Source organism: Sylvia atricapilla, chromosome 3 (assembly GCF_009819655.1).
Source record: "Sylvia atricapilla isolate bSylAtr1 chromosome 3, bSylAtr1.pri, whole genome shotgun sequence".
NCBI classification, from domain to species: Eukaryota; Metazoa; Chordata; class Aves; order Passeriformes; family Sylviidae; genus Sylvia; species Sylvia atricapilla.
The window spans coordinates 62,309,047-62,324,791 of record NC_089142.1 but is presented as its reverse complement, the minus strand read 5'-3'; positions in this window follow the sequence as shown (position 1 = coordinate 62,324,791).

The following is a 15,745-nucleotide window of genomic DNA, read 5'->3' as shown; positions in this document are numbered from 1 at the left end:
AATTATTCCTTGTGATTTAATCTTTTGCTTGAATTCCCATAAAATTATACAAGTCTATTACCTGTGAAGGAACTATGATAACTAGGTAAAAAGGATTTTTAAAATTGATTTTATGTTTTTTCACTATGATGATTATGTATTTTTTCCTCTATCCTCTTTCTAATATTCTTCCCCTTATTTTCTTTTTTTCTGTTTACTCTTGGCTACAATAATTGTAATAATAGTAACTCGTGTTCTTAAAACCCACATGTGTCCCTGTAGTGAATCAGGAGATTAGGAAAGAGGTTGCAGCAATCTTTTTTTGAATCTTTTTTGAATAATCTACTACTTGGAAGACTGTTCTTTCATGTGTTGGCAATGCACAGAAAGGAATAGAAGTGCATATAAATATTGTTGTATTAATACCTGGAAAATTAATCAAAGAAAGGGATGACACCACTATTTATAGTGCCTGTGATTTTGATTGGCCTTCTTCCCAGTGGAAGAAATCAAATGCCTTTAGTTTTATCAAGAGCTAATACTGTGCTGAAAAGGCAATAGATTTTGTTAACTCCTCAAAGCAGATCTACGTATTCAGATCTAAATGAAAGATACTTCATTTATAATCATCCCCTCTTTTCTGTAACTGCATATCTGTTAGTTTAGCTCTTTCTTATTGCATTTCTGAAAATGAGTTTGCTCATGTTTCTATTGTCATTTGCAAGAAATTCAGTGAGAAAAGAACACTTTTCAATTTCAGGTTCTTTGGTCCTTGAAAAAGGCATTTCCATGGTGTGGCAGCTGAAATAGAGCAGCTAATCCCAATGATTTAAGAGCATTCTTGTAGCTGTCATATGAGTTAGCAGGCTGTGGTAAAGAATGGTAGGAAATCAAACATGTATCACCCTGAGCTGGTATCCTGGTCAGAACTACTGACATTTGATCTCTGCTGTTCCTTGCTCTTCAGTGGCCATCATTAACAGAAGGTTTTGCCTTGTGGCACAGTGGAGTGTCCACCATGGAAAATAAGTAAATTAATAAAATAGCTAGTATGAAATAGAGCCAGAAAATGTATATTTCTGTTATTTAAAAATGAAGTCCGTCTCCCATGAAGGCAGAAAGTTCTCCTTGCAAACTCATGGATACACCTCTGGGATAAGTCGACACTGCCCTTCCTGCACTGCAACTATCAGTGACAGGGACATTACCTAGAGCAGCTTTCAACAAGTTTTTCATTTGAAGCAGCTTTCTCTTAGTTTGTACTGCCTTAAAAAATGAGCTGAAATGTGAGAGACCCTGCAACACACTGTCCAAAGATTATTGGCTAGCAATTAGCTAATTGTCTGGCAGGTGTTTTTAGGCAGACATATGTAGAAGGACAACCAATTTGTTCTGCAAATAATAAAAAAATTGCAGTAATAGTGAGCAGCTGCCAATAAACCAGCATCTGGAGCTTTCATCAAAGGCACACAAGGCTTCTGTCCAATTCATTGTTTGAGCCTGCCTCTTCAAAAGATAGTGTCAGAAGTACTTTCTCTGCCTGTGTCATGAAAATTGTTGCAGAAAATACCTGGATGTTCTCTGAAGCATGGATCCTGGAGGGTTTGAGCTGACTGGTTTTCATTGACTATGTACAGAGGGATGACAAGTGTCTAGCATCTCCTACTGGAATCAACCTATTTAATCACTGTTAGAAAATTAAGGTATCAAGTGATTTGTGCACCATCTGCATATTTCCTCTCTTCCCTGTTTCTTCCATTGGCTGAAGACTCCAGAGAGTGCTGTATGTGTCAGGCAGCATCACCTAGAAATAAGCAACCTTCCTCCTTGCTTCCCAGCTAGATCTTTTTCACAGAAAACAATATACAGCAAATTGAAGACAAATCAAGCTGATACCACAGCTGCCAGAAGTCCCACAGGTGTTGCACGGTTTTATCACAGAGTCATTATCTCTTAGTGCAGCTGTCTTCCTTGAAGCTATGGGAGGTTCTGTGTGGCCAAAAGGCACATGTGACAGCGGCTTACTGACACACTCACCAGGTAGCTTCAGCTTCCCCTAACCCAACTTCCTGCCTCCAAAATCACTGCTGCCTGTTCCGTATCTTCAGGCTGACCAGTCCTGAGTAATTGGTTGGTTTCATCTGCCTATCCCAGCCTTTCCTGTGTGTCCTCTCACACCCCCGTAACTGTATGACAGCCCCTTGGCATCTCCCTATTCTTCACAGCTGGTCTATCTTTTAACACCTACTTCACCCTGGGTAACGCTGGCAAGCAAATTAATCATTCTTTCCTTCCTCTCCCATTCACTTTTGTCATTTACTGAAGGCAGGATGGTTACAAGCAGATCACTCTCTTTTTCCTAGCAGGTAACTCTTGCTTCAGATTTAAGATCTATGATTCAGTACAGTGTGTGGAAACTGCTCATGGTCCACACTCTGCTAGGATTATTGGCTTCCCTGACAGGGTGAGTGGAGCACATGTTCTATAAAAGCTAAACCAAAGGATGGAGGGTAAGATGGGAGCATATCCCATGCATGTTAATCAGAAACCTAATTGGAGAATTATCAGACTTAAATTCATCATGAATCCCCAGAGAAGGTGGTAGATTGGAAGATTTACACTACTGAAAAACATTTACATGTTGAAACTCACTGCATAGGTTTCAACTCCTTGTCTGCTTACCACATTACTGCCCATTGTGATGCTTTCTTGATTTTTAAAATCCTAAGAAGGGCATTCAGGGAATACTTCTCCAAGATGACCACTGTCTTTGTGTGTATCTTAGACAGTTGCAGTCACTTCAGTCATGATTGATGGACCAAACCACAGCTACTTTTGGTCCATCACGTTGCTGTTGACACACCAAAAGTGCACCCCTTTGCCCAACAGGGAATATTACTCTTTTTTCAGGGTTGATTCTTCATTTCTTATTCCCAAGAAAAATCTTCTCATTTGCTTATATTGATGATAAGCCATCAGCATAACAAAAGAGTTGGCTATAGGCAAACAGCTAGAGGATTAATTACTCGAGAGAAACATATATTTGAACACATTTTTGGTCAGTTCTGAGTACATGGATACTTTGAAAATCCTGCATCAAAATAGATTATTTTTCTGCAGAGCCAGAATATCTGCCAAAAACTAGTAAAAAGCAACAATTGTGATTAAAGGTACCACATTGAAAACTTGTGGAAAAAAATTAGGTGTGAGGTTGATTATGAAATACTGTTCTGGGGAAGTGAACTGGCAAAAAGTTCGAGAGGCCAATTTTTAGGGATTAGGTAACTTCAAATCCCATTCAGCTGTGTCAACTAAAAGTTTAATCCTTCGTGGATTGCTACCAAAATGTGAAATTCACTCTTGGAGAAAAAGCCCTAATTTGAAAAGTTACCGCAGTATGTACTAATCAACCCTCTTCTTGAGAGTCATTACAAATATGCCAACAGCTAAATGAGCATGAAGTCTGGGAACAAGGAAACTGCTAACAGTTTTTGGAAATACAAGGTCCACCTGAGGAAAAAATATTTTATGGTATGTTCTAGGTAATGAATTATACTTAGGGGAGAGGACTAAGGCTCATATATGCAAACTAGGGACTAGGCTTCTGGTTTTCCCCCTTCTTTTTTTACATAATAACCACCTTCTGCATATTATTCTTTCCTTTTTTAACAGCTGAATAGAGTAGTTTTATAGATAGGGAGTGACAAATCAAGCAACACAGTTTTTGCCAATTTATCAAAGATATTTTCCAAGTGAAAGCTGAGGCATAGTTCATAGCATCATTTTTTTTATTCTAAGTAAGATTTTATTTTTCATGCCAAGGAAGGAGGGGAAAAAGGACAATATTTCATAAATTAATGTCTGTATGGTTTAATGGTACATCTACTTGTCAGCTCAGTGCAGGAGACAGTAAGTCTAAGTTTATAAAATGTTCTTATAGAAATAAACCAAAAGGGTAAAATTCAGGCTCTCAAACATCACAGTGTTATTTCCTGAATAGTAAATCATTGAGTCATAGAGTGTACAAAAAGTAACCAATTTCTTTATCAGCATTTGCAGAAATGAATGAGAGTTATGTAGCAGATATTTTGAGTAGGATGTAATGAAAATACTTGCCTAACATTACACTCATACTTCAGAAATAAATAACATGACATTATTTTTATTAGCACTAGTTTCATTCTTCTAATGTTTGAAACACCAAGAAAGAGTGAGAACCTTCAAAGGTACTGCATGTATACATATTTACAGGACAAATAGATAAGTTGATGAAAGAAAAGGAAATAAAATGGGTGACACATCTTAAAACACATCATGCCCAGGAAAAGACTGTACCCTTCCAGCACTGTTTAACATCTTTGTAGGCAACATGGACAATGGGATTAAGTGCACCCTTAGCAAGTTTGGCAGCACCAAGCTACATGATGTAGTCAACATGCTGGAGAGAAAGGATGCGATCCAGAGGGACCTTGAGAGGCTTGTAAGGTGAACCTGTGTAAACCTCATGAAGTTAAGCAAGGGCAAGTGCAAGGTCTTGGACCTGGGTGCTACTGTCAGTACAGACTTGGGGATGAACTGATGGAGAGCAGCCCTGCTGAGCAGGATGTGAGGGTACTGGTGGACAAGATCCTGAACATGAACTGGCAGTGTGCACTTGCAGCGTGCACTTGCAGCCCAGAAAGTCACGCAGATTCTGGGCTGCACCAAAAGCAGCATGACCAGCAAGTCGAGGGAGGGGATCTTGCTCTCTGCTCTTGTGGGATCCCACCAGGAGTACTGTGTCCAGCTCTGGAGGCCCAATGTAAGAAGAATCGAAACATTCTGTACTGAGTCCAAAGGAGAGACACAAAGTAGACCAGCAGGCTGGAGCACCTCTCCTACAAAGAAAGATTGAGAGGGTAGGAGTTATTCAATCTGGTGAAGATAAGACTCCGGAGAAAATTTATAGCAGTTTTCTAGTATTGAAAGGGTTCTACAAGAGACCTGGAGAGGGACTTTGCATAAGGGCATGTAGTGACAGGACAAGGGGGAAATAGTCTTAAACTGAAGGAGGGTAGGTTTAGATTAGCTGTTTGAGGGAAATTCTTCCTGTGAGGGTGCTGAGGCACAGGAACAGGTTGCTCAGAGAGGCTGTGTGCTCCTCATACATGGGGGTGTTAAAGACCAGGTTGGACAGAGCTTTGAGCAACCTAATCTACTGAAAGGTTCCCTGCCCTTGGCAGGGATTGGAACTAGTTGCTCTTTAAGGTTCCTTCCAACCCATTCTACAATTCTGTGTAATTATCACGTCTGTGTTCATCATACTGAACTAGTGGAAAATCTCAGCAATGACCTGCACTGTAACACATCTAAAACTACCTACGACTGGATGTGTGACTTGGAGAGTGAAGGTATACCAGCACTCAGAGCCAACACAAATGTTTTAAATTAACAGTTCTGGTTAGATTTACTGCTAATCATCATTTTCCCCAGGGCTATCCACTTAGCATTAATTCTTACCGGTACTTTGTGTGTGTGTGTGTGTGTATTTGCATGCATGTTAAGGGAGTGTTTGGACTCTTGTCATGGGCCATGATTCTGTTCTGCTAAACTGTGCCCAGAAACAGAGCCTGTGACTGTTAGGTGTACAAATGAAGGATTTAGTGGAGGTGTAGCGTATCCATCAGCATTTTCCAATCTGTGCATAAGACAAGCTATAAACGATGTTTAGGGAGTGTAAGATCTACTCAGCCTAACTACACAGCCCCAGGAGGGACCAGCACATTGCTGTCTTCATATCTGGCATGCCTGAGAGCCCTGAATACAAGCTGTCCTCATGTCAGACTGCTCAGCTGGTTCCCACAATGGGACATGTACTGTGGTTGTCAGTTCTCCCAAGGCTGGTCTTTTGCAGCAAGGTCAGGCTGGCTCAAAAGTCAGCACAAAAGGCACATTCATGTAGTGGCAGCCTGATGCTTCGCAATCTTCTTTGGGGCCATAATAGTTTGAGAATTTTTCCAGACATGATCTGCCCTTGAAATTTCCTTTGTCTGGTCTCAGCAAAGTAGCAGTGTCCTATTTCAGTAAGGCTTTTAAAACAAATATAGAACCTCTTCAGTCAATACAGGATGCTGGGATTTACTTTTAAAAGTAAATAATATTGCTTTAAAGTTCTTTTGCCTACCTTCTCAGCTACTTTCTTCTCTCTTTGTCATACTTCTAATGAAGTTCTCATCCAGATCACAGTAAGGGTCCTACCACAAAGACCATTCTTTTTAAAAAATCATTAAAAAGAGAAGTTTCCTTTTTACTAAAACTCCTTCTGTGTGGCAGCCTTAACATTATTGTATTTTTTTTCTTTCTGGAAGGCACACTGGTGCAGTAAGAATGTCTTGTATTTTTGGACATTTTCCAACTTTCAGGTGTGAGTGAATGTCCTACCTATATCCTAGCTTCCTATCAGCACAAGACTGGTACTTGCTACATCCTCCAGCACATCACAGACAGGAGGCTGTGGACAGCTTCAGCAATTTTCCTTCCTAAACAAAGGAAACAAAGTTAGTTCTGCATAGCCTGTGAAGTCTGATATATTACCTCTTAAGACTTAAACGCTGTTCTCAGATGCCTTCGTTCCCCATCCATAAAATTATAATCTTATGAGGACAATTAATTTTACAAATTAATGTTCTGTCTTCAATTCCCACTCTGGTGAAAGTAAGCTTGCCCTGTGATTTGCACCATGGAGTTTTTCTAGAAAGAACAACACTAACTTTGCCACTGTAATGGGGAAGGAGAGGAAAAGCCAAATGTTATTTATCACCGTATCCTGGGGGTGTAAAAACAGACTGAGAATATCATATTCCTCCTTTTTTCTTTTAAGGTATTTCTATCATGATATTACTGTATAAAAGATTAATTTCTAGCTTTGGGTTTGGGGGTTTCCTTTCTCTTGTGGAGTTGAAAATCTTACTGAATTTAAATAGGAAGAGAAAAAACAGTTCTCTTAAGTGCTGCAGAACAAACTGCAGCATATGAAATTGTCCAGATGTTTCTCATGTTGTGAACGATCAGAAGTGCCTGACAGAATGGAAAGTCTTCATGTATGCATTACATTGCAATACACAGTTAGAAAGGCCTGCTGAAGGGAAGGAAAAGAAGCTCCATCTCTGTCCAAAATCCCCAGTGATTTATTGCTAGATTCTTCCTGTTTGTTCATGTTTGTTCATGACCTTAATCCAGTCATCTTCCTAGAGAAAGAACTGCCCTACCAGGAAGACGTGCATAGATAGCATCAACTTGTTCTACTTCCTCATAACCTAAGAAAATACAATGAGGTCTCTGAAGTATGCTTCCACCTGGCCTCTAAGACCAGAATGAAACCAAGTCAGGTTTTCAGAGTAATGTCTCCTATTTTGAGGAACTTTAGGGGCTTCTCCTCTGATACCTTCCTATTGTCTTCTTTCATTATTTTCTCATTCCATGACAGAGGAATTCCTCCTGGGTGAGCATGTAGCATCCACTGTAGCACCCTCATAAGAGCATGTGTAATGCCCAACTTGTTTGGCATGCTGAGCAGCTATTGAATTGCACAGGAGAGGCTGCAATGACTGATCAAACTCTTATCCAGATGTGGAAGGGAGATTTCTTTTTGGGTTATCGGTGAAACGTGCACTATGGTAGTGATACAGTGTTCTGTGAGATGCTCAACCACTTCTGCTTCAGCACTGGTCTTACAGAGGTTATGCCTTTCTGTCCTGGCAGAGCACCATGATTTGCAGGTTATGTGATTCTTCTGTTAATGAGTCTTGAAAAGCAAGAAGGATTTTCTACCTTCTTTTCTGCAACAGTTCAGAGGACTATAGTGAGAAAGGACTTTGTGCAGAAAACAAAGTGGGCTCATTTATGACTGCCCAGCAAACACCTTGCTATTAAAGGACTGTATAGAGATCCAGGCATTTAGGCTGTGCATAGCTCTGGATGAGGGCATAGACATATAGAGCTACACACTCTGTAGGTGAATTACACATCTGTGCTAGGTGGAGTGGATTGCAAATACAATGAACACCAATCCTGGAAGACATGTCTAGACTACATTTGGATGAATAATCACAGCCAGGTGAAGCACACTCATAATTTTCACATTTACTTTGTTATGCTAAATTAATATGATTAATATTTAATGTCTGAATTGATTCATCAGAAGACTGATAATGATCTGGTTTTGTAGGGTTTTGTCAAGTGCATTTTCCTGGTGGGTTTGGTGCTGTTATCCATTCCCACTTCTGACCAATGCCATAAGGCAACACACTCTCTGAAGGGTACAGAAGCCCACAGCAGTACTATGGGAGTGTCTACTCAGCAGTATCAGGTATGTGATTTATTCCAGTTCTCTGTATTTATGGATTGTGACAATTTTGTATCTTTTCAAACCTATTTGTCACTTAGCAAAAAAGTGCAAAACAGATGCATTGCAAAATGACGTTTTTCCCATTCATTACATCCCCCACAGTATTTTCTGCTTGCATATCAGACATTATTTGCTGCATTTTTGAAAACACAAGAGAATGTAGAACTCACAGACTTGACATTTTCTCTTATTCTTTATGAGTACTTCACGCAGCCATTGATCCAACAGGATTACATGAAAGACAGCTACAAAAAAAGGAAAGTTTTATCTATCTGACATATCTGAAGGGTGTACCCAAGGACTATACCTGCTGTGTATATTCTTGCTTCAGTAGGAAGGGAAACTGCTTTTACATCGAAAGGCTCTCTTGGTTCTGCCTTTGTGCAAACTCTAGGAAAGCACTGAAGTGTTCTGATGTGCCATGGCTTCACTCATTCAGTGTCTAATATTAGACTTTGTCAGAAAATATCTTTATTTTCATCTGACAGACTGATGGAATAAGCATTTTGCTTTCTGCCTTTCAGTCGAATTACTGTGTAGTGCTTGTTCATATCAATATCTTTCACATTAAATAAAAACCATACATAATGTTGCTAAATATAAAGGCAATCCTCTAGTAAAAATTCTCAGTATAAATGACAGATCCTTTAAAATGTGACCTTTTACACATATCACTTCTGCATGGGAACTGTCAAACAGTTCCCTAGATTTAAGATTTATGCCAGAAAGTTTGAACTGGGCAGTTTAGAATAGTCTGAATTGTAAGGGACTCAACAAAGATCAGCTCCTAAGTGAATGGCCTATACGGGGATCAAACCCACAACCATCACATTATTAGCCCTATGCTCTGACCAATTGAGCTAAATGGAAATGTTCTTCTCCTCAAAACCAGAAAATATCTATCATTAGTAAAAAACCTGATTTTTCTCTGCTTTCTTTCTTAGATTTAAGAAGTACTGTGATTTTTCTTAAAATGGTTTATAACATATGGTTTTTCACATAAAATGTGACATTTTCAAGAAAAAAACTGTTGATATCTTTTGTATAATTTCTTGTCTTGGGAGCAATTTCCATTTTTAAGACAATCCTAGTGGAAAGCATCACACAGGACACTTTGGTTGTTAGTTGTTCTTTGTTGGTTTTGTGCTTCTGTGGGAATTACAGAAGCTAAATGAGATGAATAAATGGATTTTTAACAGGCTTATTACAATGAACACTTGCCAACATGTTCTCAGCTTGAAACATAAAGCTCTTAAGATTTAATTTTTAGCTGCCTTTCTCCAAAAGTAAAATTTAATTAGAACCCAATTATACTGAAATTGAGGTAACTGCTGAGGTAGTGCAATGGATACTCAGTCCCATATGATCTGATTTATAATCCACAAGCACTTTGAAGAACTATTGTTTCCTCTACATTTATATGCATTTCCTATTAATATAAATTAGAATTGCATGGCTGCATTGCATGTACTTGAGAAAAAATTTTAAAATAAAGTTACTTAAGAATGTCTATTTTACTATATATTTACTATGGCTTTACACTGCTAAGAATAAACATGCATAAATTGATGTTAAATTTCAGAGCCTGAGAGCTTCTGTTAGAAAGATAAGGAGGAAAGTAAGAAAATCTTTCAGAAACACCAGTATCATCTTAATTCCTTAGTGCAAATAAACCTTACTAGAAAATACAAAATAAGGTCTCCTATTTTGTACTCACACCAATGTGAGCCCAAAATAATGTTTCTAAATTCATGATTTCTGGTTATTCCAGACTTAAAATGAGGTTTTAACAAATATCTCTAAGCTATATGTTAATCCATTAAAACATTAATTAAAATATCCATTAAAAAATTCCCAGCAACAACAAAATAACACAGAGATACAGATTATTTTCTTATCTCCACCATTTTTCTTTGAGGGAATTCCTGATGCTTTTAAGGGGTTTCAGCTGAGATTTCTAATTAATTACATTAATTACATTAATTAATTACTAGAACTTAGAGCAGAAAGTATCTTCATGCTCTCTCTACGTAAGGCACAACATAAGGTTGTGAGACCTCACTGTCTTGTGACAGTGGAGGATCAGAAGGGTCAGAAACAATGAAGAAACAGAGGCTTGAACAAATGGCCCTTCTTGACTCATTGTCTAATAATTTTTGGTCAAATTTTGAGTCACAAAATGCTGCCATTCCTTATTTTTTAATGTTTAACAGGAAATGTTAACAATTAAATGGCAATTATTTTCCTACCTCATCAGCATTTCCCACAAGGTAATTCAGTGTGGCCTTAGGTTAATTTGTTAAGCTCAAGCTATTTTCTCCAAAAATCATTTTCTGTTTTCAAAATGGTTTCTGTAGGATAGTAATCTATATTTTAAGAACAATTTTCTGGATGATCAACATGTTGACAAGGTTTGGCCAGTTAGCTAAATGGCAGTAAGGTAACAAGTACTAAGCGTTGTGTTATGACCTAAAAAACTTTTTTTTTTTTTTTTTTTTTTTTTTTTTTTCTCCAATGAAAAGCTCCTCTGACTTCCTCTCATTCTCTTACATATGCGAATCTTTAAAAGATATTTGTTGTATCAATTTTCTCCAGTTACACACCTGAATAGAGATCTGCTATGTCATGGGAATTGCCAACAACTCTGCTTGTTGGCAGCTGAATGTCACTGAGTGCTGATACTGTACATCACCACATAACTTCTCAGATCACACTTGCATCTACAGTCCAAGCACTGCCACAGAAACCTGATGAGTGTTCCTAAAGAGGAGGAAAGACTCTACAACCCACCATGTAAATAATAATTAATCTGCAGCATTCATGCAACCATAGAATTGTGAAGGTTGGAGAAGACCTCTAAGATCATCAAGTCCAACCGTCAACCCAGCAGCACCATGTTCACCACTAACCCATGTCCTGAAGTGCTGTGGCCACAAGTTTTCTGAACACTTCCAGGTATGCTCACTCCACCGCTTCCCTGAGAAGTCTGTTGCAATGCTTTACAAACCCTTCTGTGATTTTTTTCCCCCTAATATCCAATGTAAACCCTCCCTGGCACAACTTGAGGCCATTTCTTCTCATCCTGTCACATGTTACCAGGGAGAAGAGACCAAGACCCACTTGGCTACAACCTCCTTTCAGATACCTGTGGAGAGTGTTAATGTCCTCTTTGAGCATCCTTTTCTCCAGGCTAAACAGCCCCAGCTCCCTCAGCCACTTCTCATAAGATTTGTGCTCCAGGCCCTCCACCAGATTCATTGCCCTTCTCTGGACCTTGTTCCATCTTCTTAAAGTCTTCAGTTCAGTGCTTGCTCACATACTGTTAACAATTGCCAAAACTTCCTTAGCAATGTACTCCGTATTTTTAGCCCGATTCAATTTATACTGTCATTATAAAATAATCATAAAACATCTTTACATCTTTGAAGAGCAGTTCGGAAGTTGGGTAAATTCCTGGCATGTGCTTGCCCATTTGGGAGTCTCACAGGGTGTGATAATCAGCATGCTGCTCCTCCCATGCACACTCTTTTAAAAGGATCATTTCCTCCTCTCTGCACGTAGTCTCTGTTCTCTATGGCACTTGTGGACAAAAGAGTCAAACTGGGAGTTTGCATCTGCTCAGGTTTTAATAATATTACTCAGAAATACATCATGATTAGCTGATTTTCTGGTCAGCTGCTGGTAAATCCTTTCCAGGTGTAAGCTGATTTGAAGCTTTGATGTTTAATTGAAATGTGTTTTTGAGCCTGTTGTTAGTACTGGTCAGTATGCTGGAAAATGCAGCCTGACTTCTTGTGATATAAACCACCAGGGTGATGCAGACACTTTTTTTCAATAAAGGCTAAACCCACAAAACTGCTCTTCTCTATAAACCACACACAGAACATTCAAGAAAACTGTAGTATAAAGCGTTATTTTTCAAGTGCCAATGCAAAGATCTCTAAAATAAGTAAATACGGGATTTAGAGTGATATGTTTATCTCCTTCCCTGTGCAGTGCATAAAGAGAGGGTCTGTGGGACTGGAAGAGATTGTAGTCCTCGAAGTAGTGATGTCAATCATGTCTTACTCAAAATTTAAAAGATATACATCACTGATTTTAGCCTTTTCTGCTTTGTCTGTGTTCTGGTCTGCAGCTGAGCCAGATTGCTAGAGCAGCCATATATCATGAAGTCATGGAAGGGACTTTAAACATCATCTAGTTCCGATCACCCTGCCATGGACAGGGGCACCTTTCACTAAGCCAGGTTGCTCAGAGCTCCGTCCAACCTGGTCTTGAACAGTTCCAGGGAAGGGGCATCCACAACCTCTCTGGGAAACCCTTTGTGGAACCTCACCACTTTGTTTCACTTTGATCCCATTCTCCTTTGTCCTGTCCCTATATGATCTTGTAAACAGTCTCTCTCAAAATTTCTCACAGGCTATCTTTTTCTCTTTTATTCCTGGGACTTTACCTAACTGCCATGACTTTTCAAGCATTTTAGGAAATAAGATGTTGAAAAGGAAACATCTTTTCAAACTTAGGAAAGTGACTTGGTAACTGTATCAGTCAATTCCCTCAGAACTCTGGGTTGTGTCTCATCGGATCCCATTGACTTACATTCAAGTTCCTCAGGTGGTCATGAACCTGCTCTTTTTTTACAGTGGGAGGGAGTTCACTCCTGCTGTCAATCCCCGTGAGATGTGTGGAAAGAGAGGTTGCCTTTGAAGACTGAGGCAAAAAAGTTGTTGAGTACCTCAGCCTTCTTATCTGTTGCTAAAGGTATTCCATGATTGTTTATTGGGTACACCTTCTTTGACTTCTTTTTTCTGGTTAGTATACCTGTAGAAGCTCTTCCTGTTATTTTTGTCCCTTGCCAAGTTCAGTTACAGCTTCACCTTGCCCTTCCTCATCCCCTCCCTATACAACCAAACCATCTCTACACTTCACAAATTACCTGTCTTTGTTTATACTATCTATGTATGTGCTTCTTTCCCCATAGTTTAACAAGCAGTTCCCGACTCAGCCATGCTGATCCCTTGGCTTCCTTGCACTATTTCTTTCTCCTGGAGATTGCTAACTATTGCACTTAAAGATATACCAGCTCTGCTCCACACAGCCCATTGTCCCTGAGGGCAATATCCCAGAGATCCCACTCACTATCTCCTTGAAAAGCTGAAATTCTGCTTTCCTAAGTTCAGGGGTCTAACCTTACTCCTTACTCCACCCATATTCTTAAAGACCGCAAACTCCACCACAGTGGCCCAGACTGCCTCCATCTTGATATCTGCTGCTAGCTCACTTGCATTGTTTACCAGCAGATTCAGTAACACATCCCCCTCTGGTGAGACTACTACCTGGCTGAACTGGCTTTAATGATGCCCATATCACTCCTGGGAGCACAAAGATGGTTTAGAACATGGCCATTCCTTCATTGTGTGGAAATCTACTGCAGTCCATGTGTTTTACTCAATGTATCCGTATGAAAGTGGTAATAATGAAATGTGTTGAACACATCAGCTTTTGCCATCAGAGGAAAAGAAAGCAAACAGTGTGTAGACACTGGAGAAGCATTTAACAGAGGCTGGTGCACAGTGAAAGTTATAATATTTGCTATTGCTGGCATTCTCTTCTACAGATAAATACCTCCTCTGCTGCTGACAGCTCCCTTCTGCACAGCCACAAAATCAGATTGGAGAAGTTGCTATAGATTCACGAGCCCACCTAAAGCTATGCTGTGCATTTCTGAAATGCGTACACTGAGGTTAAGTAAATCTGCTCTCAGACAGGCAAAGCTGATAGGGCTCAGCAACATTTAGTTGCAGACATTGGGATGTTCAAAAGTAAGAGTACTTTGTAATTTTAGACTTGGCAGCAGTTTTAGATCATATTGATTATATTGCACTCTCCTGAGATCATCTACCCTTAGTTCTGAGTATGATTCCAGACTTTCACATCTTATAAAATACATCCAAATTCTAGTTTAGCTTTTCTAATCTTCTTCCTACATAACATTGTCATATCCTTATAGTCCTCACAAGTTACCTGACCATCCTTCCAGAGATGACAGATTATCTTTTTTTCCCTGTATTCCACCCTAAATTCTCTGTTTAATCAGGCTTGTATTTTTCCCTGAACACTTGTCTTCCTACAGCTGGGGGCAGCCTGGTCCTGAATATTTAACGATTCCTTTCTAAAGCATATCCAGCCTTTCTAAACTCCTTTACACTTCAGAACTGACTACCAAGGGACTATCTCAGTTTCCTAAACAGGCCAAAGTCTGCTCTTTCAAAGTCCAAGGTGCAAGTACTGTTGGTACGCCTCCTTATTTCACCCAATAGTGAAACTCTAACATTTCCATAACCCTAGCCCTAACCACTATGCCCAAGATAACCAGTGACTAGCAAATCACCCAGCAGTCCTTCTGTATTCACAAACAACAGGTCTAGCAGGACACCTTCTCTGGTAGGCTCATTTACCAGTTGTTTTATGAATTTGTCTTCCACACACTCCAGGAACTTCCTAGGTTGTTTCCTCTTTGCTTTGTTGTGTTTCCAGAAGGCATCTGGCAAGTTGAAGTCACCCATGAATACAAGGGTCAGCAACCATGAGACTCCAGCCAGCTGCTTGTAGAATGCCTTCTCTGTCTGTTCGTCCTGGTTGGGTGGGATATAACAGACTTCCACCACCATAATATCCACCCTGCTGGCCTTCCCCCTGATCTTTGGCCACAGGCACATGCAGTTCCACCACACCACCTCTCCTGCTTTGCCTGTGTCTTCTAAAGGGCTTATAGGTATCCATTGCAGCACTCCAGTCATGAGAGTCATCCAATGTTTCCATGATAGAAAATACATAACTTTCCTGTTGTAAAATGGCTTCCAGCTCCTTGTGCTTGCTGCCCATACTGTGTGCATTGGTGTAGATGCACTTCAGCTAGGCTAATGGTTTTGCCCTCATCACAAGCCTGCTACCCCTAGGCTGATGTCTAGTAGCCTGGTCTTATTCCTTTCCCGCTTTGAGCGTGGTTTAAGACCTCTCAATTAGTCCTGCTAATTCCTGGGCCCTAGTTTCTGTGAATCTGTCTTGACTGAGTTAAGAAAAATACCTATAGGGCAGGTGTGTTGTTAAGATTTGTCCTGTATTGTAAGTGAAGTGGTTTTGTTGAAGATAATTATCACATCACAGTGTAATGCTAAATGAGGTATCTCAGGTCAGTTGAGAATTTAACCATACTGACGTTTTAGGATTCAGCAGTGTATGTAATATTTCTAGTATTGACAGGGTGAAGTGAGAAGATGCTATCAGACTTATGTTGTACTAGCTCTAGTCTACAAAAAAATAATGTCTTACACTGAGGAAACAGTAATTACCTCTATTCTATCATTTTTCAAAGACTAA